This window comes from Bos indicus, chromosome 1 (genome assembly GCF_029378745.1).
Source record: "Bos indicus isolate NIAB-ARS_2022 breed Sahiwal x Tharparkar chromosome 1, NIAB-ARS_B.indTharparkar_mat_pri_1.0, whole genome shotgun sequence".
In the NCBI taxonomy this organism is placed as follows: domain Eukaryota; kingdom Metazoa; phylum Chordata; class Mammalia; order Artiodactyla; family Bovidae; genus Bos; species Bos indicus.
Genome location: NC_091760.1, coordinates 69,188,138 through 69,209,005, shown reverse-complemented (window position 1 = coordinate 69,209,005; position 20,868 = coordinate 69,188,138). Strand labels below are relative to the sequence as shown.

At 44.9% G+C, this 20,868-nt stretch overlaps 1 protein-coding gene across 9 annotated transcripts in view; it reads right to left on the bottom strand.

Annotated features, from left to right (window-relative positions):
* Nucleotides 1–20,868, bottom strand: part of KALRN (kalirin RhoGEF kinase) — a 689,644-nt gene that overhangs the window by 532,779 nt on the left and 135,997 nt on the right. The gene's annotated exons all lie outside the window — the stretch shown is intronic.

Here is a 20,868-nt window from a genome sequence, read left to right as displayed (position 1 = left end):
TTGAGAGTCTTCAGAAGTGATCTGGTACACCCCCAGCCTCCTCAGGTAGGACTGTGTTCCAAGTAACTGACAGATGGATGTCAGTGTTGGTGATGGAGGGAAGGGGACTCGTTAGAGTTTTGAAGATAAATGACAGCACTCAGACACATAAACCCTGGGGGGAAAGTCAGAGGCCCTGGAAGGATTCAGAGAAGAACTGCTCCCTGGTTTTTGTTTTTGTTTTTTCCAGCTTTGGGGCTTGAAAACAAATTCTTTTCCTCTCCAAATGCTTTCTGCTCCTCAGGTCCTATCTATTCTTTATCCTGTCCCTTCATCACCTTCCAACTCTGTTCAAAGTTGCTTCCTAGAGTAAGTAAGACCTGACCTGGTTCTAGTTTCATTTTCTACATTTCCTCAATGGCCATGCACAGAAATTGAGGAAAATAATTGTGGAGTAAAATAAGGTAGTTTGGGAAAGTAGTTATGGACTGTAAAGCACTGTATAAATAAATATTTCCCTCGTATGTTTCTTTTTATACAATCTTGTATGTAAGACTTCTCCAAAGACAAGAACTGGGTGGTCACAGGGAGAAGCATTTCTATTTCCTGCTTCCTGTGCCTCTTTCAAAACTCCTGGAATCCCATGCATGCTCTGAGGGTATGTGCTGATATCACATACAGTATCAACACTTGAACAAATATAAGACTTGAAGCCTTATGAGTACTTGGATTACTGTCTCAGGACACATTCCACTCCATCTCCATTCCAAGGTAAACCTGTGTGCTCAGTCTTGCCTATGTGACATATAGTGAGAAGACCAGAACAGTCTTCAGTTCAGTCGCTCAGTCGTGTCCAACTCTTTACAACCCCATGGGCTGCAGCATGCCAGGCTTCCCTGTCCATCACCAACTCCCAGAGCTTGCTCAAACTCATGTCCATCGAGTCAGTGATGCCATCCAACCATCTCATCCTAAGTCCCCTTCTCCTCCACCTTTTTTCCCAGCATCAGGGTCTTTTCCAATGAGTCAGTTGTTCCCATTAGGTGGCCAAAGTATTGGAGCTTCATCTTCAGCATCAGTCCTTCCAATGAATATTCTGGACTGACTTCCTTCAGTATTGACTGGTTTGATCTCCTTGCAGTCCAAGGGACTCTCAAGAGTCTTCTCCAACACCACAGTTCAAAAGCATCAGTTCTTTGGTGCTCAGTTTTCTTTATAGTCCAACTCTCACATCCATACATGACTACTGGAAAAACCATAGCTTTGATTAGATGGACCTTTGTTGGCAACGTGATGTCTGCTTTTCAATATGCTGTCTAGATTGGTCATAGCTTTTCTTCCAAGGAGCAAGCATCTTTTAATTTCATGGCTGCAGTTACCATCTTCAGTGATTTTGGAGCCCCCCAAAATAAAGCCTGTCACTGTTTCCATTTTTTCCCCATCTATTTGCCATGAAGTGATGGGACCAGATGCCATGATCTTCGTTTTCTGAACGTTGAGCTCTTTCAAATTCCTCTTTCACTTTCATCAAGAGGCTCTTTGGTTCTTTTAGTCTCTTTAGTTCTTTAGGTATCGCACTAGGAGGACAGTCTTAGTGCAATACCTACTCACTGGGAGACTTGAGGTGTCAGGTATTAGACAGTTCTCCATGGTGCCCTGCAATTATGAGCAGATGCCCTGATAACTTGTGTTTCACACCACCTTTTCCCTCTGAGGCAAAGAGCAGATTTGTTTGCTGGTCAGTGTAATAAAGATATCTCCTTCTGGGACAAAGGCTAGGCAGATTTGCCTTACCTGTTCATGTGCAGCATCTGTCAGGCCTCCTCTGCATGGCTGCTGTGGGTAAGGGGTAGCCACACAAATATGCTAAAGCTCATGCTACTGGTTTTGCCATGAGTAATGAAGTCCTTTGTCTCTGACCCAGGCTAACTTGTTAGCTTGCAAACAGGTAATAACTCAGGCCCTTCTGAGTTGGAGTTTTTGGCCACTGGGTACTAGAGTACACACTCCCCCCTCCCCTAAACACCTGCTCCAGTTTCTCCTGTTTTTCCTGTCCAAAGTACTTCCTTCTGTCAAATCCTTGATGACAAACCCACTGCCTGTGCTAGCACAAGACAAGAAAAGCTGAAGGTAAATGTAATTAAGGGACTAATTCAAGCACTAGACACCAATTTCTGTCAGAACCAGCCTTGCTGAGGGGATAATGATACTAAGTAAGGCAGCTTTTGCTCTGAAGAAAAATCTATTCAGAAATTTCATTTTTCCTACACAGCTTTTCTCCTCAACAATCCCAGTCCACTCAGGACTGTTTCTCACTGTCCTGAAAGTCCACATCCTCCACTCCATTGCTGCACTGCAGAATCAGTTTATTTAGACACCTTGTGAAAACTGCAGATCCCTGTTTCACCCCCAACCTACTGAGTCAGAGTCTTTAGAGGTGGGGTCCTGGAACTTGCATTTGAAACAAGTGCCCAGGTGATTGTAAGTATGCCTAAATCTGCTTTAAACACTGTGGGCTCAATCCTGGCTTAACATGAAAATATGATGCCCAGGTTCCAGGCCAGAAAATCTCATTAATTTCTCTGGTGTGGGGCTTTGGTGCAGTTTTTTTTTTCCTAATGCTTTCTTAGAAGAGTCCATTTGCAGTCAGGATTCAAAACCCCCAGTCTATTTACCCTAATTGGAAATGCATATATTTGGAGTTTTCTCTAATATTCTTCTGCTCCAACATCCCACTGCCCTTCAACAAATGTGTTTAGTTCTTCTCCCTTCGAATATAAATCTTAAGACTTTCCTCCACGTGTAACTCTTTAATAAATCACTTACAATAGAAATCTACCCTCACAATGTACAGTTAATTGGCCCATTACCTTTCTTTCACTCCACCTTGGGGCTCCAGTTAATCCATTTATAATTCATGTATCCATTAACCCCCATGAGCCTTGCTAAAGGTATCTCAGCAACCACTGGGTTTCTCCTGGCTTATGACTCTGCCATTCAGAGTCAATTCTCCCTGCCTCCCTCCCTATCCCTTCTCCTCAGCACCCAAATCTTTAGGGGAACAGAAGCCCGGGAAGACACCCTTCATACCTGCAGGTCTGGGAACATTTGCTAATAAAGTGGAGTCCAAATGGTTGCTAAAGATCATAGCTTGTCATCCCCCACACACTCCCTCTGTCTGGATGGGTGACCAGGGTGCCACAGAAGCCTCTATTCAGATACTAAGTTCAGCAGGTCTGACGTAGAAGGCCTGCTTTCTTCTCACTGTGCTCTCGAGGGTACCACTTAACAGGAGGGTTACTTAGGTACCTCTAAACATAAGACATTGACTTTTTGTTTTTTGGAAATACTTCCCATTCCATCAACCATATCAATATATTTATATCATAAATTTCAAATGCTCAGTATTGTGTTTGATTTTAAAAATTGTTTTTATTTTTTTATTGGAGGATAACTGCTTTACTGTTTATGGGGTTCTCAAGGCAAGAATGCTAAAGTGGTTTGCCATTCCCTTCTTCAGTGAACCACGTTTTGTCAGAAGTCTGCACCATGACCCATACGTCTTGGGTGGCCTACATGGCATAGCTCATAGTTTCATTGAGCTAGGCAAGGTTGTAGTCCAACTCAACATTCAAAAAACAAAGACCATGGCATCTGGTCCCATCACTTCATGGCAAATAGATGGGGAAACAATGGAAACAGTGACAGACTACTTTCTTGGGCTCCAAAATCACTGTGGATGGTGACCGCAGCTATGAAATTAAAAGATGCTTGCTCCTTGGAAGAAAAGCTATGACAAACCTAAACAGTATATTAAAAAGCAGAGACATTACCTTGCCTACAAAGGTCCATATAATCAAAGCTATGTTTTTTCCACAAGTCATGTATTGATGTGAGAGGTGGACTATAAAAAAGGCTAAACACCAAAGAATTTGATGCCTTCGAATTGTGGTGCTAGAGAAGACTCTTGAGAGTTTCTTGGACTGCAAGGAGATCAAACCAGTCAATCCTAAAGGAAATCAATCCTGAATATTCATTGGAAGGACTGATGCTGAAGCTGAAGCTCCAACACTTTGGCCACCTGGTGTGAAGAGCCAACACATTAGAAAAGACCCTGATGCTGGGAAAGACTGAAGGCAGGAGGAGAAGGGAATGACAGAGGATGAGATGGTTGGATGGCATCATTGACTCAATGGACATGAGTCTGAGCAAACTCTAGGTGATGGTGAAGGACAGGGAAGCCTGGTGTGCTGCAGTCCATGGGGTCACAAAGAGTTAGAAATGACTGAGTGACTAAACAACAATTACTTTACAATATTGTGTCAGTTTCTGCCATGCAACAACTCAAATCAACTGTAACTATATGTATGTATGTATATACATACATACATACATATGTGTGTGCTCCATGTCTGCCCCACTTGCTGTGCTTTTTAGGAGGCTCTCCCATACCCCTACCAAGGTGAGCTCTGGATAGCACTGCCAAGTCATCAAGATCATTGATATATTAAATCACTAGCCATTTCTGCCAGTATCATTCCCCTCTTCTGCCATACTCCCCTTCCAGAAGAATAACTAGCCCCACACTCTCACCACAGTCACCTCTGTCAAAACTCCCACTGAGTAGGACTCTGATAAACTCAGGCCTGGAGTGCTGATAAGATATGGCCAGGGAAACATCTTATGTCAAAAGAATGAGTCACTTTAATTGTCAAAATGTGGACTGGGTTGAGCTGGAGAGAGAGATTTTCTAAGGGGAAAGCGAGAAGGTTTTTATTCCTAGGATAAAGTAACAAGTTCATTAGCCTCAGCCTCTGCCTAATGAAAATATAAACTGGGGGAAGTAATCAGAGATCTTAGCATTTCATTCAGTAAACAAATGGGCACCTATTTGCAACAGGTTCTGATTGGGCACTGTGTGGATTTAGTAATGGATGAGATATGTCCTTTTCTACCATAAAAAGCAATCACACATGAAGAAGATACTTGGATAAGAATGGTCAATAAACCACAAAAAAATGTTCAATATACTAATCATTGCTGCTGCTGCTGCGGCTAAGTCGCTTCAGTAGTATCCAACTCTGTGTGACCCCATAGACAGCAGCCCACCAGGCACCCCCATCCCTGAGATTTTCCAGGCAAGAATACTGGAATGGGTTGCTGTTTCCTTCTCCAATGCATGAAAGTGAAAAGTGAAAGTGAAGTCGCTCAGTCGTGTCCGACTCTTCGCAACCCCATGGACTGCAGCCTACCAGGCTCCTCTGTCCGTGGGATTTTCCAGGCAAGAATACTTTTGAGTACTTTTTTGAGTGGGGTGCCATTGCCTTCTCCCACTAATCATTACGGAAACACAAATCAAAACTACCAAAGAGATACCACCTCACACTCATTAGGATGACTACTATAAAAAACAAAACAAAAACAAAATAATGCTGGCAAGGATATGGAGAAATTGAACCCTTGTGCACTGTTGGTGAGAATGTAAAATGGTGTAGCTGCTGTAGTAAATAGTATGGCAATTTTAAAGACAGAATTACCAAATGGTGCAGCAATTCCACTCCTTGGTATATTAAAAAAAAAAAAAAAAAAAACACCTAAAAGCAGGTCTTAATGAGATATTGGTACACCTATGCTCATAACAGCTTTACTGACAGTAGCTAAAATATGGAAGCAACTCAAGTGTCCATTGACAGATAAATGAATAAACAAAATATGGTATGTATATACTAGTATATTGTCTGGCCCTAAAAAGAAAAGAACTTCTGACACATGCTACAACAAGGATGAACCTTGAGGACCTTATGCTAAGTGAAATAAGTCAGCCACAAAGACAGATACGGTACCTTAGACTGGGCAAAATCATGGAGAAAAAGGTAGAATGGTGGTTGCTAGGGGAGGGGACAATGAAGAGTTATCATTGAATGGGTACCTGGATGACACTTTGATTGCAGCCTCATGAGGGGCCATGAGGCAGCAGACCCAGTAAGTTGTGTCTACACTCCTGACCCACAGAAACTGTAAGATGAAAACTGTGTGTTACTGTAAGCCATTAAGTTTCAGAGTAATTTGTTACACAGAAATAGATAACTAACACACTACCTTCAAGTCCTCTCTCTAGCCCCCAAAATGTGCCAGCCTATGGTTTCGATTTCTGACCAATTAATATCTTCCAATATCCACATCTGGGCTTAATTTCCTTAGGATAATTTTATATTATATATAATTTTCATCAGATTGATATTTCCTATGGCAGAAGGATACAGTCACTATAAAGGCATTCTGGGCTCAGAACAGTCAATGTGGAAACATTCAAACTGAGATTGGTAACAAGATTCTCATTCTTGATCTGCACAAGGTCTCTGTACCCTGTTTCTAAAACACGAGGGCACTCACTCTCCCACCTGACTTGGTTTCACCCTTTTCTACTGCCTCCTTTCTTTCTTTCCCACCAAAGAGATGCTGTTCTCCTATATTCCTCAGAGGAATCACTTTCCACTATAAACTGTATTTTCACAGAACATCCTAGGCCTGTCTCTTTTCTTTATTTCCAATTCTCTCCAAACTACCTCAGGAAAAGATCTCCTTCTCCCTCCCTTCTACTTTCTCCTCCCTGCTTTGTTCCATTTTGAGCCAAAAACTAATCCTACTCATGACTGAAGTGCAAGATCAGTACCAGGAATTTACACCTGTATCAGGAAAAAGGCAGAACCACACATTTTGAAGTAAATGAGAGCTAATAGCCAAAGCTAACAACGCGAAAGCCCTTGGCAGCACCCCAAATCAACATCCGAGCCTCTACAAAAACTTCAACACCCACCTCCTCATCATCTAACTTAACCTGCTTCTGATCATAAGCAGCTTGCCAGAAAAAAATAAATAGGACTTTCCTTTGCTGAGGTCTTCGCTATCCATACAATTAAAACAATGCATTCTCTATTTTTTTAAATTGCAAATGCATGATATGTGGCGAGTTATTTTGTATTTAGCCTGAGAGCTAAATACACATTACACATAAATGTGTTTTTTAGAAAACTATAAGGCTAGTTCTGCCATCTGACCTCTCAATGAATTTTGAGACAGAGCCCACTTGTAAGTTGGGTCAGAGAACCTGCAGAGTGTGAATGGTGTTGTTCATTAAGGAAGTGAGGTGAGAGACAGGCAGATGTATAATTACAGGCAAGGGGGTGGAATAGAGTTGAGAGGAAGGAGACCAGGGAATGAAGTGAGTTCTGTGGGAAAGAGGACCAGGGGAGGGGAGTGGAAGGAAGATGCTATTCTCTGAATAACTCACGCGTGAGGGACACTTAGTAAACTGAATCCTCACTTCCACCCTGTGAGGCAGGGCATCTTCTTCTGCCACTTTTCAGATGAGGAGCCTGGTTCTTAGAACATTTATATGATCTGCTGAAGGTCATGTAGCTCATAAGCGTTGAGGTCAAGATTTCAACTGGGATCTTTTTGAATAGTCAGCAAGGTCCTTCTGGCACTTCTCTGTGCATCCACCCACTCCCTTCTTTATCTGGGCTCCTAACAGCCAATGTGGAAACATCTAAACTTTATCTAGGTGGAAAAAAAGGAGGAGGTGGATTGTCCCACTTTTCTTGATGAAAGTTGGGGCAAGGAAATGCATAAGAGGAAAGTAGCAGATAGAGTCTGTGAACCAGAGAGTTTCCATTTCCTAAATCATGGAAAACTGTTTGGCTTTTAAGGTAGGAGCTGGAGGACTGGTGGGCTGGGTCTTGACTACTCAGAAGGAATGAGAAGAAAAGGCCAGGGGACCCCTTCTCAAAGCCACCACAGTCTCCCTGGGCAGGTGAGAAACAGCAGCCCCAGCAGAACAGGGCCAAGGCAAGGAGAGCAGCCAAGAAGGGCCACAGCAATGAAACCAAGAGCAGCTAATACCAGTTACCCAGGCACAAACTTGGTCTCGTCTTGATCAAAGTATATGCATATGATTATGGTTGGGGGAAAACTGAGGGAGGGGAAGCTACAGCTTAATGAAGAAGATACAGCAATGTATCCTGGGCATTTGTTTCATTAAAATGTTTGCTCTGAAAGAATTATCTTCCTTTTGCTTGCTTGCTTTGTGCTATTTAAACATCACCCTTTTAATAATAAGGTATGCTGTGAATCCAATAAGAGGGATATAGAAACTGTGTCCAGCTTTTATCTCAAGCAAACATTTGGATGCCACTGCTTGGACTTACACTTCCAGGCAGAGCCCAGGTCTTGCCTTGGGAAAGATCCCCCCAGGGGATGCAGATGCAAGTGGTCCAAACCCACTTTAGGAAACTGGCTCAGACCAAGTGGCTATAGAAAAATCCATCTTTGGCAAGGATACACTGATTAGACTGGGACCGCTCTTTAAGATATAGGGCTTAGGAAACTGAGGGGAAACTGTTGCAGGATAAGAAAAACTGGGCTACTGGCCACTAAAATACAATGACCACCAGCATACTCCACCTGCACTCCTCATTGACACTTCACAACTTCTCACTGACTCCTTATAACCCTCCCATCCCTAATATTGCTCCCAGTTAACTGCCGATCCTGATGTTTTTACTAGACCACAGGCTGAGGTCAAGGTTGCCAGGATACTTATTGTGTTTAAAATGCTGCAGGAAGAGAATAGAGGGGTTTGCCTGAGTCCACACTTGTCCAAGCAACGGCCTTGTCCTGAACACATGGGAGGTGACTGGCTTTCCCCTAGGGAGGCCTCCCCTAGGTCTCCATCTGCACAGGGCAGAGCCCCCAGACTCCTAGGTCCTATGGAAGGCAGGGGGAGAGCAGAGGAAGCCAGTTGGCACACCTGCCCCCATGGTGGTGCCCACCTGGGCATCTGTCCACCTCTAACAGCAGAGACCACCTCTGCCTCTTCTCAGGGAAGGTCAGTGATCTTTACTAAGTGCTCTGAGACCTTGGGATGTGAGGGGCCTCCCTGCCCCAGGAGTCTGACAGGAAATCAATCTGCTGTCTCCTTTGCTTTCTGAATATTATGAATGTCCATCAGGTAGGAGTCTGACTCAGATGATCTCCAAGGTCCCGCCTAACACCAACACTCCATAATTCCTTTTAGCCTTTAGGTCTGAGGATGGCTTTTTGGCTTGAGGCAAGGATAAAACTGACATAAAGTTAGCAAATGCAGTCACCTCCCAAATTGCCTTGAAATCAGAGGAGAGTTGTGGCATGAATAATCCAGAATTAGACCTTCTCTTGCATTGGAAGAAACTGAGACCAGATTGGAGGAACTAGTTAAAGATGAGGTGATATGGCTGACTGTTGAAGTTGGACTGGGGCCAGGACTCCTGACTTCTAGTGCTTGCCCCTCTCCATCGCTCAGGTCTGCTACGTTTGGCTTGAGAGTATATGCCCTGACTTTTGGAACCAGCAGCTGCTTTCTGCTCATAGGGATATTTGGTTCCAGCTAACATCCCTAAGAGTGAAAATCTTGAGCACATACTGGTCAGATGATGAGGACAGGTGCCATGGCCATGTTTGAGGGGCAGACAGAAGCCATCCCAGGTTTTGCAAGTCATCATAAATGTATCACAATGTGGGTGATTCACATAGAGACTGCTGAGTAATAAAAATGATCACTTCACCAAATACTATTAAGGGGTTCCCTCAGGATGGATTGCCTGGTAACTCCAACCATCCCACTTGATGTTTTTATAGATGATTCTGATATGATCCTAAGTGAAGTCTCTGCTAGGAGGTGGAGAGCAACTGAACATATTTACTGTTTCAGGAAGACTGACCCAGGTGACCTACCAAGGAGAAAGGCAGGATGAGACAGGCTGGTCAGGAGGCTTTTGAAGCAGCTAGGCATGAGGTTAAAAATGGGGATGAGAGGGAAAAAATGGAATGCAGGCAAGAGGTTATAAACAGCTACTGGATCTGAAGACTAAGATGAGGCGGCCATTGGAGAAAAGAAATCAAGAAGAAACTCAAGGCTTTAAGTCCTGAAAAAGAAAAACCATGTATGTTGGGAAAAGAGGCTGAATTTCACTTTGGACATCTTGAAAAGGGTATTCACACAGAGTTCATACAGAGCAGAGAGAAAGGAGAACCTGAAATCTAAAAGGTATGTGCATGCACATCCATGGTGATCCAAAGAACAGGCCTGGATGCTCAGCAGGGCACATGCCATGCTGGGCGCTCAGGGCCTCCAGATGTGTGTGTGTGTGTGTCTTACATTCCTAACATTCTGTAAGCATCTTGAGGACGGAGAACTCGGCATGTTGTTATTCCACATTCACCACCATACCCAGTACAGGGCACACGAAGCACAGAACTGAGAAGTCTCCTCTGGCAGCACACATGGGGCCCCATCAGTGGTCTCCCCTGCATGTTAGCCTTCATGTCAACAGAAGTCATGCTGGCCCAGGGCCATAGGGGCCTGCCAGCTGCCCCCTTCTCTTAGAGGACAACACAAGGTCCCCACACAGACTGAAAGGCAGAAAAGGAAGCCCCTCTCTGGATTAAACCCTGCTGTTATTTCCTCAGTTCTAAAGATGATGACCAGCTCATAAAACTCGAGTCATTCTCCAAATATCTTTCCTGCCAAGGATTATAACACTGAAATCAAGAAAGGAAAAAGAGCCCTGACCAATGAGGGAAGTCAAGACTCTCCAGGCTCCAGGTCTTGTGGATGAGTTCCCAGCCACAAACCCTTCTACCTGCAGCTGAGGCCACATGCACAGGACCCTCCTGGGCCAAAGCCCACCTCCAGTTCCTGACTACATAGCCTTCCTGTCCCTCCCTGGACCCTGGGGCAAAGGTCCACTAGCCACCATTCCACATCTGCCCTGTGATGAGAAGAGCAGGGTTGGGACCTTTTTCCCCAAGGCACCTGGTGAAGGCTAAACAGACAAGCTGATAGCTACATGTGGATACATTCCTCAAACAAACTGGTGCATCCAATCTCTACAGATTTACTGTCACTGAGGAACATATTAAAGATAAGGCCTCCCTCTTTCCCTTTTGTCTGAGGCAGAAGCCAGAAAAGATGATTAGGAGTGGAGAATGCCCAAGAAACATAGTGGCCTGCATTTGCCAGAGGTACCATAAAGCTCCACATCATCAGGGGAGATGGGGGCTCTGATGTGGCTCACCCCACACCTTTTGCGTGTGATCAGGGAGCAGAAGCTGAGAGCCCAAGCTCTGCAACAAAGTCCTGAATTCACATCCAAGATTCTGTCTCCAGAGCACACCTCCAGCATGTCTGCAGGCTGCTTACTGGAAAGCCCTCTTACTGGAAAGCCCTCTTCTGGCTATGCTCTGCCAGCTCAGGCCTGGTCAGTCAGAGCTACTCTAGGGGCTGGGGGTTGGGGGGTTAGGTGGAGCTGGTGGAGACCCAGCACCAAGCCACATGCACAAGGGCCCAAAGGGAGCCCTGCACTTGTGCCCTGCTCCAGAAAGAAAGCCGTGATTTCAGACCTCTGGGCACTGTGCCCAACAGCCTGACATCCTAGGAAGGCAGGCGAGGCCCTGCTGGCTCCAAGAAAGGAGCCTGCCATGGAAGTAACTGGTGGAGGGGCTCCATGCAGACAACCCAAATCTGAGGGGTGACTGGCAGCGATGAATGAGCAAGGAAGCCTTGTGCCTAAAAGGTGCAAAGTTCCCACCTCACTGCTGCAGAAAATCTGCTGGAACATCAAGGATGCCTAGGCAGTGATGAATGGCAGGGCATTCTCTGCTTCACAGTGTCAACAACAAGCTTTATATATATATTTCCCCACAGTTCCTGGAGAATCTTCAGCTCTGCCCAGCTGGGCACTTCGAAGGCTTTGTCCCAGCTTCTCCAGTTGGCCCTGAGATAGGGCCACTGAAAATAACAGCAAACCTTGATTCTTTCCCCAGTTATCACAGGGCCTGGAGGCCAAGGCAAAGATGAAGGAGGTAAAGGAAACTTCAGCACAATGGTTTGTGGACCCTACCTCCTCCTCATCTACCTGCCAAATCTTCAAATCAACCTAAGCACTGCTTCATCCACAAAGCATAACAGAGGGCTAATGTCTACTCCCAGTTGCGTCTGCCCTTTGCTAACTGCATGCCCTTCCATCCAGTCTGGGACCACCATGTCCACAATCCAAACAGCAGTTCAGTTCCACTCACTCAGTGGTGTCCGACTCTTTGCGACTCCATGGACTGCAGCATGCCAGGCTTCTCTGTCCTTCACCATCTCCCAGAGCTTGCTCGAACTCACGTCCATTGAGTCAGTGATGTCACCCAACCACCTCATCCTCTGTTGTCCCCTTCTCCTGCCTGCAATCTTTCCCAGCACCAAGGTCTTTTCTAATGAGTCTGAACATAGGCCACAACTAAGGCTCTGTCCTCCCACGTTTCTCTTTTCAAATTTCTTTTTTCTCTTTATCAAATTTACTCTAGCTATTATAAAAGCACTACATGTTAATAACCCTGGCAAGTTATTTCCTTAATCTCACGAAGCCAGATTTCTGGGCTGGCATGGCTATAGGGGTGGAAGCTGACCGTGGCAGCTCTGACCATTCCTATTACGTCTGCTTTCCAATAAATGCTTTCTCTGAGATCAATGATCAGACCCATCAATTAAAAAACAGTTCAATTAATACAACTTCATGTGACACACAGCTTTTTTGAAATGCGGCTATCGTATCCCAGGAGGTAGATCATTTAAAGTGTGGAATCATCACTTCCTGTAGATAGCACAGGCCCAGCACGCAGGCAATAGTGAGGTACAGTGTTGACAGAGTCAAGAAGAATCACAAAGCTATCACTTACTGTGCACCTACTACATTCTAGGAACTCTGCTAGGCTCTGGGCAAATGTTTTTCTCTTATTCTCAACAAACTTGCAGAACAAATTCAGATCCCCAGATAAGGGAAGCTAGGCTAAAAGACTTACCCAACACCTCAGATCTGGAAGCCCTGGAGTCCAGTCTTCTGCATCCAAATCCACTCTGTTGTCCTAAGCAGAGACCTGATTCCCTGTGGATCATTTTTGGCTGTTCCCTGCAGTACTCAAGTAGAATTTCTTGCCATCGAGAGCAAGAAATTTCTTTCTGGCTTTCTCAGACTTCCTCCTCTAACTTTCTACAAGGGACTGAGAGGAGTTAAGTGGAGCCATTGTGACCTTCCCAGCCCACAGCAATCAAGACAGAATAAAGCAGGAAGATCTGTGGGAACTCAAGACCTTCTGGCCATTATGCCATGGTAAGGTAAAGGAGGATGTGCAGGGGCGGGGGGGCGGTGGGGGGGGAACCAACATGATTCAGGAGCTCTGAATGAGGAACTTGAATTCGTTCTCCCCTTAAAATAGAATCTAATGATTCCTGGAACACCATCACCCTCTGTTGAATGATTTACATCTTATATGAATCACACAAAATAAATACAGTCATATTATGGATGAGGAAAATAAGATTCAGAAAAGTCAACTAATCTACTGAGAGCCACACAGCCAGTCAGTGCAAAGGTGAGCTGGCTAAACCCAGGTCTGTCCAACTCCAAACTCATGCTTTTCCACCCCGCCAAGCTGCCCTCCTTACTAAGCATCCAAAACATATTTTGGTAGTGCCAGGTTTAGGGAGCAGACGCTTAGGACACCCATCAGAACTTTTCTCATATTATGAACCCCCAGGAAGATGATTTTATTTAGGGACCTTGATGGTAACTGCTCACAGCTATTAAGCCATCTGCCTGAGAATCCAAATTCTAATTTCTGCTACAGGCAGGAATTCCTCAGGGAACATGTAGTTCAAACTTCAGGAAGAGTTAGAAAAACATAGTCCTTCTGTGGTAGATTGTTTACAAAGCTGGTCACATTGGGTCCTCCCATCCACATGTACATGCTCCTCTGCAATGTGACTGTCCCTCTGTCCATCATGAGGTGGCATCTATCTCCTTACCCCTCCCCACCCCAAACCTAGACTAGTCTGAGACTTGGTTGAGCCAGCATGTAGCAGAAGAGACACTGTGTGACTTCTGGGTTTTGACTTCAGGAGGTCTTGTATCTTCTGGTCTCATCTTCTTGAATACTTCTGCCATTACGTAAAGAAACTCAGTCCTGTCTTCTGGTGGACGTGAAGCCATCAGATGAACAGAGAAAGACACCCACTGACAGCCAGCACCACTGCCAGAAGTGAAGCCATCTGAGACCATCCAGCCCCAGTCAAACTGTCAAATGACTGCAGCTACGTAACTGACCCCAGCTGACCCCAACCCAGATCGCTGACCAACAGAACTGTGAGCAAATCAGCAGTGTTTTAAGCCACTAAGGTATGAGCATTTTGTTACACAGCAACAGGTAACTGATACAACTTGCTTTTTGCCTCTGGGAACACTTCCCTCACCTACACCTCTCAGCAATACCCACCCACCTATCTAGTGAGGAATCTCTTTTGGTTCTAGGCAACTCCTGCATAGGACTTCTCTCAGAAGTTTCTTGCTGATAATCACTTTCATTCGGCACATTTGATGCAGTGTACCCTACAAGGCCAGCACTGTGCTGGCAGACACAGGATATTCAGGATATTTTCCTCAATCAACTCATGGCATTACCGATGTCAGTAACCCAAGCCCCCAAACAGCACCAACATAGATAGAAATGTGGGCTGCAGAGCTGAGCTACCAGGTCACCAGAGTATGTGCCTGTGGTGGGCAGAAGTGTAAATATATGAACAATATCGAGAAAAGTCATTTGGGGTCCAATTTCCCAGATCACCTTACAGAAGATTACTCCAGTGCACACATCCATGACTTCTGAGAGCATAAAGGAAGTGGGAACTGAGGAAGACCATAAAGTATATGTCAGGCAAGGCACTGACATGGCTCATGGCCTGAGACTCCACAGGCTCCAAGAAGCCCTGAGACTGGAACCAGAGAGCACATATAGTCTCGACTGCATAAAGAACTGAGCCCAAGGGTTTCACAAGGGCTCATAAAAATGGAAGAGGTTTAGAGACTGCTTTTATTGATGCACAACTCCTCCGTGTGTACTCAAGAGGAAAATGTCTTCTCTCATATATCAAGCTGTTGGTCACAGTCAACAACTCCCTGCTGTCTTCTGAAGAATTCCAAACTTCTAATCTGACATGCGGGGCTCTCCATGAGCTGTTGCTAAAGTCGGTTCTGGGATTTGATTCCCAGAACTAACACTACTCACCAGCTGTGTGGCCCTGGACAGGACACTTCACACTTCTGAGTCTCCGTGTCTTAATCTGAAAAACTGGGATTTTACATGCATAGGTAAAAGGCATGCCATGAAAACTAAAATAACATAACAAAGTGCCCAATATTGTCCCTGGCAATGGGTATTGACTGAGTGTACAGTTCCTTCCCAGAATTCAACATTTTCCATCACAGAGAACAGTTAGTTAGATGCCAGGAAAGAGGTCAGGATTCCTTGGAATAAAGGCTAGAAGCTTGATGTGGTTGGTAAAGGACCAGAGTGATGCACTATGTCTCTGTGTAATTGGTTTTGTTTCTTACTGCTCATCCCAGCTACATCTACACAGCAATCAGGTTTTTTGGCAAGGCTTTGGCAAGGGATCTCTTGAGACAGGCACTCTGAAATGCTCTTGCTTGCACCTTATCCAAACCAGCTTCCTCTTGCCTTATACCTCATATCCAACAGTGGGCAATAACCTCTTGTACTCAGAACACTGGTCCCATTTGAGGACTGTTCTCACTCCATATCTGGTTTTATGAGTGGAAAAAAGTGGTTCAGATGGTAAAGAATCTGCCTGCAATGCAGAGACCCAGGTTCAATCCCTGGGTCAAGAAGATCCCCTGGAGAAGGGAACAGCTACCCACTCCAGTATTTTTGCCTAGAGAATCTCAAGGACAGAGGAGCCTGGTGGGCTACAGTCCATGGGGCTGCAAAGAGTCAGACACGACTGAGCGACTAACACTTTCAATTTCAATTTCCTTAGTTCCATCTCAGCAAGGCACCACTCCCATATCCAGGCAGACTGAGAGTCCCAGAGAGACTCACCCCCAGCTCTTCCCCTTCTGACAGGAAAGTCAGTCCATTGTTGATCATAACTCCTTCCTGCCTCTCTCACACAATGCACACTGATATTCTATAGTAAAATGGGAAACGGAACTAAGAGAAATAAATCTTCATCAGAGACCAATCAATACCATTGACTGGGGCAGCTTTTCACTGAACATGAGGCGCCAGGGAGCTATGGAGATCCTCCCCTCCTTCTCCTAAAACTAAATGTACCACCCCTCTACCAATCCCTGGGATTTCACTGCAGGGTAGTCGTATTGCCCACAAGTATTAACCTCTGCCCAACTAGAGCCTAAGGCTGAGCAAAAGCTACATCTACTAAAATGTCAACCATTGGCTCAGGACAAAAGAGAAATAGGTTCCTTCACACCTGTGAGCCTTTGTCCTGTGGAAGGGCCTCCCTTCCACAGGAAGGGAGTAACCCACACACACCTCTACCCTGTCATTCAGACAGCCCATAGAGCACACACATTTAGTAAAATGGAGTGGTTCCCAGTCCAAGCATCAATTCCCACGCTCCACCAATCCCATCCAAATCACAGCACTGACCCCTCATAAGAGAATAGAAATAATTTAAGTGACTCAATGTGCCAAGCCTTCTGGTCAGTCCTTTATACAAGTCATTATCATTCATTTCTACTACATCCCTCTAAGTAAAGCATTATTATTTCCATTTTACATATGAGTAAACTGAAGCTAATAGAGCCTAAAAACATAGTCCATGCATGCGTGCAAGTCACTTCAGTCGTGTCCAACTCTTGTGACCTTATGGACTATAGCCTGCCAGGCTCCTCTGTCCATGGGATTCTCCAGGCAAGACTACTGGAATGGGTTGCCATGTCCTCCTCCAAGGGCTCTTCTTGACTCAGGGATCAAACACACATCTCTTATCTCCTGCACTGGCAGGTGGGTTATTTACCACTAGTGGGAAGCCCACCTGGGACTATCTACGTAGTCCATATAGGATTAGAACCAAGGCCCATGTAGCTATAAGTCCATGACTTTCCAACCAGGAGTCCACTTGTAGAGTTTCTCTCTTGGTATGTATTCTGAAAACATCTGCCTATGTCTGAGTGTCTACATGGAACAGTGTGTGCTTCAGTCACTGGTTTTCGATAGCTTCCAATACAGTGTCATATTTGAAGGTAGAATTGACAATGGTGACAGATGGGGTTGTCTTCCAAGTCATTCCCAGAGTCCTCCCTGTCAGAGGCCCAGAGACCTAACTCAAACCAGAGGGCATGTAAATGTAGTTGCCAACAGTCATCAAAAATGACATATTTCTTCCAATACTTAGCATACTATGTTGTTATGGCAGGAATTTAGACCATGATGAAAAGACATGAAAAGAAGGAGAGAGATGTGCGGAGAGGGTAGACAGAGTCAGTCACCTTTTCCATGAGCTCACTCTGCACCCGGGGAAGAGGGTGGCACGTCGAAGCCTCTTCCCAGGGAGCTCCCTCTAGTTTTCAAACCTAGCTGAGCCCCTGACCAGGCACAACTTAGGACTCACCACCACTCCAGGAGCTCCCTCAAAGTTGAGGCAAACAACTCTCTCTGCAGAAGCCAGCTCTCCTTGCTCTCCCCTGAACCACCCCCCATCCTCTCTAACCCAGGTTCCCAGAGCTTAGACCAGGTAGAGAGCCAGTTGCCAATGGCAACCAAACCAGACTGCTTCAATTCCAACTCCACTTTGATTGGTCTGAAGGGATGGAAGTCAAGGAGGGGCCAGGACCGAGTTGCCTTGTGTCTAATGCATTCACTTAACAATCATCATGCCTTGCACTCATGCAACTCTTCAACTTTTCTAAGGGCTTTCCAGTATCATCTCATCATCTCTTAATCTTGCTGCAATCCTTGAGGTGAATAACAATATCCTCAGGCAGACAGGCACTCCTTGCAGTTGCTTTGTCCCTCCCCACCAGGCTTAGCACCTTTGGAGACTTAAAAAAGACTTTCAGCAGAGGAAGAGCAGGAATCTGATCCTCTCAGTACAAAGCCACAGATTCATTCAGCCTTGAGGTGGATGGAGTCTTAGCAGCTCTTCAACTAAACATGTCTCATCCCTAGCAGGGGTGCCCTCCTAATCAGCACCCTCCAATAGAACTTCTTGTGATGCTGGAAATACACATATCTGTTCTGCACTACTGTCCACGGGGGCCACATGGGACTATTGACCACTTCAAATGTAGCAATTTGATGGAGAAGCTGAATTTTTCATTTTATTGTAATTGAAAATAATTTTAATAGCCACATGTGCTAGTGGCTACTGCATAAGACAATAGTGTCCCAATCAGACCTCACTGCGATGGTAACTTACTGCCTCCGTTTACTGCTGTCCCACAGAACAAAAGGTGTCATGGAATTCGACACTGAGGATACTCAACGTATGTGCCAAAAGAATCACTTGGTGCAAAGGTCAGCTGGATCACTTTTGCCTACAGTTTGGATGTTGAGTGCTTCAATTACAAAATGCTCACAAATGCCTGCAGACTGAGAAGTCTGGAAACAGAAGGCACGGAAGGGCATTGAGCCCAACCCCTTCAGAAAACAGACTAGCTACCCTTTTCTCCTCAGATCACACCTGACAGATTCATGTTCCCTAGGAAATTCTCTGTTGGTCCAACTTTCTCCCAAAGTTGCTGACTACCTTCCCAATGATTCTCTACCTGCAGGTATCCCAGGGCGAGAGCCAAGCTAGGGAGAAGTTACATCTGTCACCTTGCTTCACCTCCTCAAAAATTCCACAAGGGCCCACAGGTCAGCAGTATCCCTCAGGAAGAGAGCTGTGGGCGTGCTGGGCCCAGGCTGCTAGTACAAGGTCCTCAGGTTCTCTCTAGTTCCTGCCCATCTCCATCTTCACTCATCAGTCACCTATTCGGAAATCTCCAAATTTAGATGTTCAGAAAACCATATTTTCCTCTCAGATTAGCTCAGAGCAGTGGTCACAGTTTAAATTTGGGGCTTCTAGGCAAAATTGCTTCCCAGAGGAACCTCATTCCCTTTGTTACTTTCTGAATGGATCTCTAGAGAGAGGGAGTGCCCACTGGTGTACGCCCTAGAAATGAAGATTTTGAAGTTGTGGAGAGATGGAATCTAATTTTCTTGTAAGAAGAAAAATATCTGTGGGGAGCCAGATCAAGATGGCAGAATACATCAAAAATACATCTCCATGTGAAATAATTCTCACAAAATATCTGCTGGCAGAAAATCTCATACAACCAAAACTACAAGACAAATATTTACTTTTCCTGTTTTTTAAACTAGAAATTAAGAAGAATGAATATGTAGGACTGTCTAGTGTTTATTAGTATTATTTAGAGATTTCCAGTCACACTGTTGTACCTACAACTCTTCACCCATCCACCATGTATTGAACATGGTTCATACTCTTTCCAGTCACTATGCTGGCCATAGCATTATCTTATAGAGGAAACAAAGAATACCCAGCCACTCAATATTTATTGAGCCCCTACTAGACAGAGTTCTTATCTTCACAGAACTTATATTCCAGTAATGGAAGGCTTTCAATACTCTGTGTACAAAATAAAAATATCATTTCTGATAGTGTAAGTCCTAAAAGAACATAAAGCAGTAGGACTGGGGAGTGATGGGTAGAGTGGGGGATGTGCAGTTTTAGTTCTAGTGGTCAGGAAAGACCACTTTAAGGAGGTGACATGAGCTAAGGCCTGATCCTTGGGAAGGAAGCAAATGAGGAGGCAAGGGAAGATGCCCCATGGAGCGGGAAGAACATGCGCAAAGGCCCTGAGAGGAGAACAAGCTTGGCAGGTTTTAGGAATAGCAGACTGGCTGCAGTGAAGTGAACATGTGGGAAGTAGGAGAAGAGGTCTGAGAAAGAGGCAGGCTCACATTATGGAGCTTCTGACAGGCCTCAGTGAGAGGAAGGCACTGGGGGCAGGGGGTTTTGGCATGAGAGAGACAGGATCAGATTTATGAATACTGGAGTGGGTTGCCATTTCCTTTCTTCAGGGGATCTTCCCGACCCAGGGATTAAACCCACATCTCCTGCATTGCAGGCAGATTCTTTACCATCTGAGCCATCAAGGAAGCCCCATGAGTAAAATACATTATTATAAAATATAGGACAGGAAGAGTACTGTAAATCATGCCATTACAAAGTATTATAGGAACTATGCTAATAAAGAAACCTACACTGCAGGGAAGAAGCAAAAAAACCACTAGGCTTCTCAGGATGCTGGCATTCCAGGCCATAACGACAGCTGCCAAGGTGTGGAAGTGTGAGACAACACATGTAGACATGATGGCACATTGGAGGGACATAGGTAGTCAGCATGGAGGGCAAGTGGGTGCATGCACGGGAGGTCTTATATACCAGCCTCAGGAATTGAATTGATTTTGCATGTCACTGGTTCTTAAATTGGCTCTTAAAAATACTGGTACCCAGCCCCACACTGGACTGATTCCATCAGAACTTCTGAGGTGGGAAGACAGGCACCAGTACATTTAAAAGCTCTCTAGGTAATGCTAGTGCACAGCCAGGGTTGACAGCCACCACTGTAGGTGATGACTGAGGAGCCTTGAAGGGTTTGAAAGGAGCAGTAACAATTATTTATTTTCCATAACAGATTTGTTTGTCTAAAGATTATATTTTAGAATACAGTATTTTTAAAGTATAATATATTCAGGCAATGAAGACAAATTATTAATAATTACCTACATTTGCATTTTAAAGTTTTGAACATTATTGCAAATGGAGTCACGAGTTTCCATCCCTACTGAACTCTGGCTCTTCTGACAGTTTATGAGAAATCTAGCAACATCTAAACAGAAGAAACCATCAGCAGTTCACAGTTGATGGACTTTAGAACCAGAAGGATTTCCCCTGAGAGCCTCTTTATTTTACAGATTTGG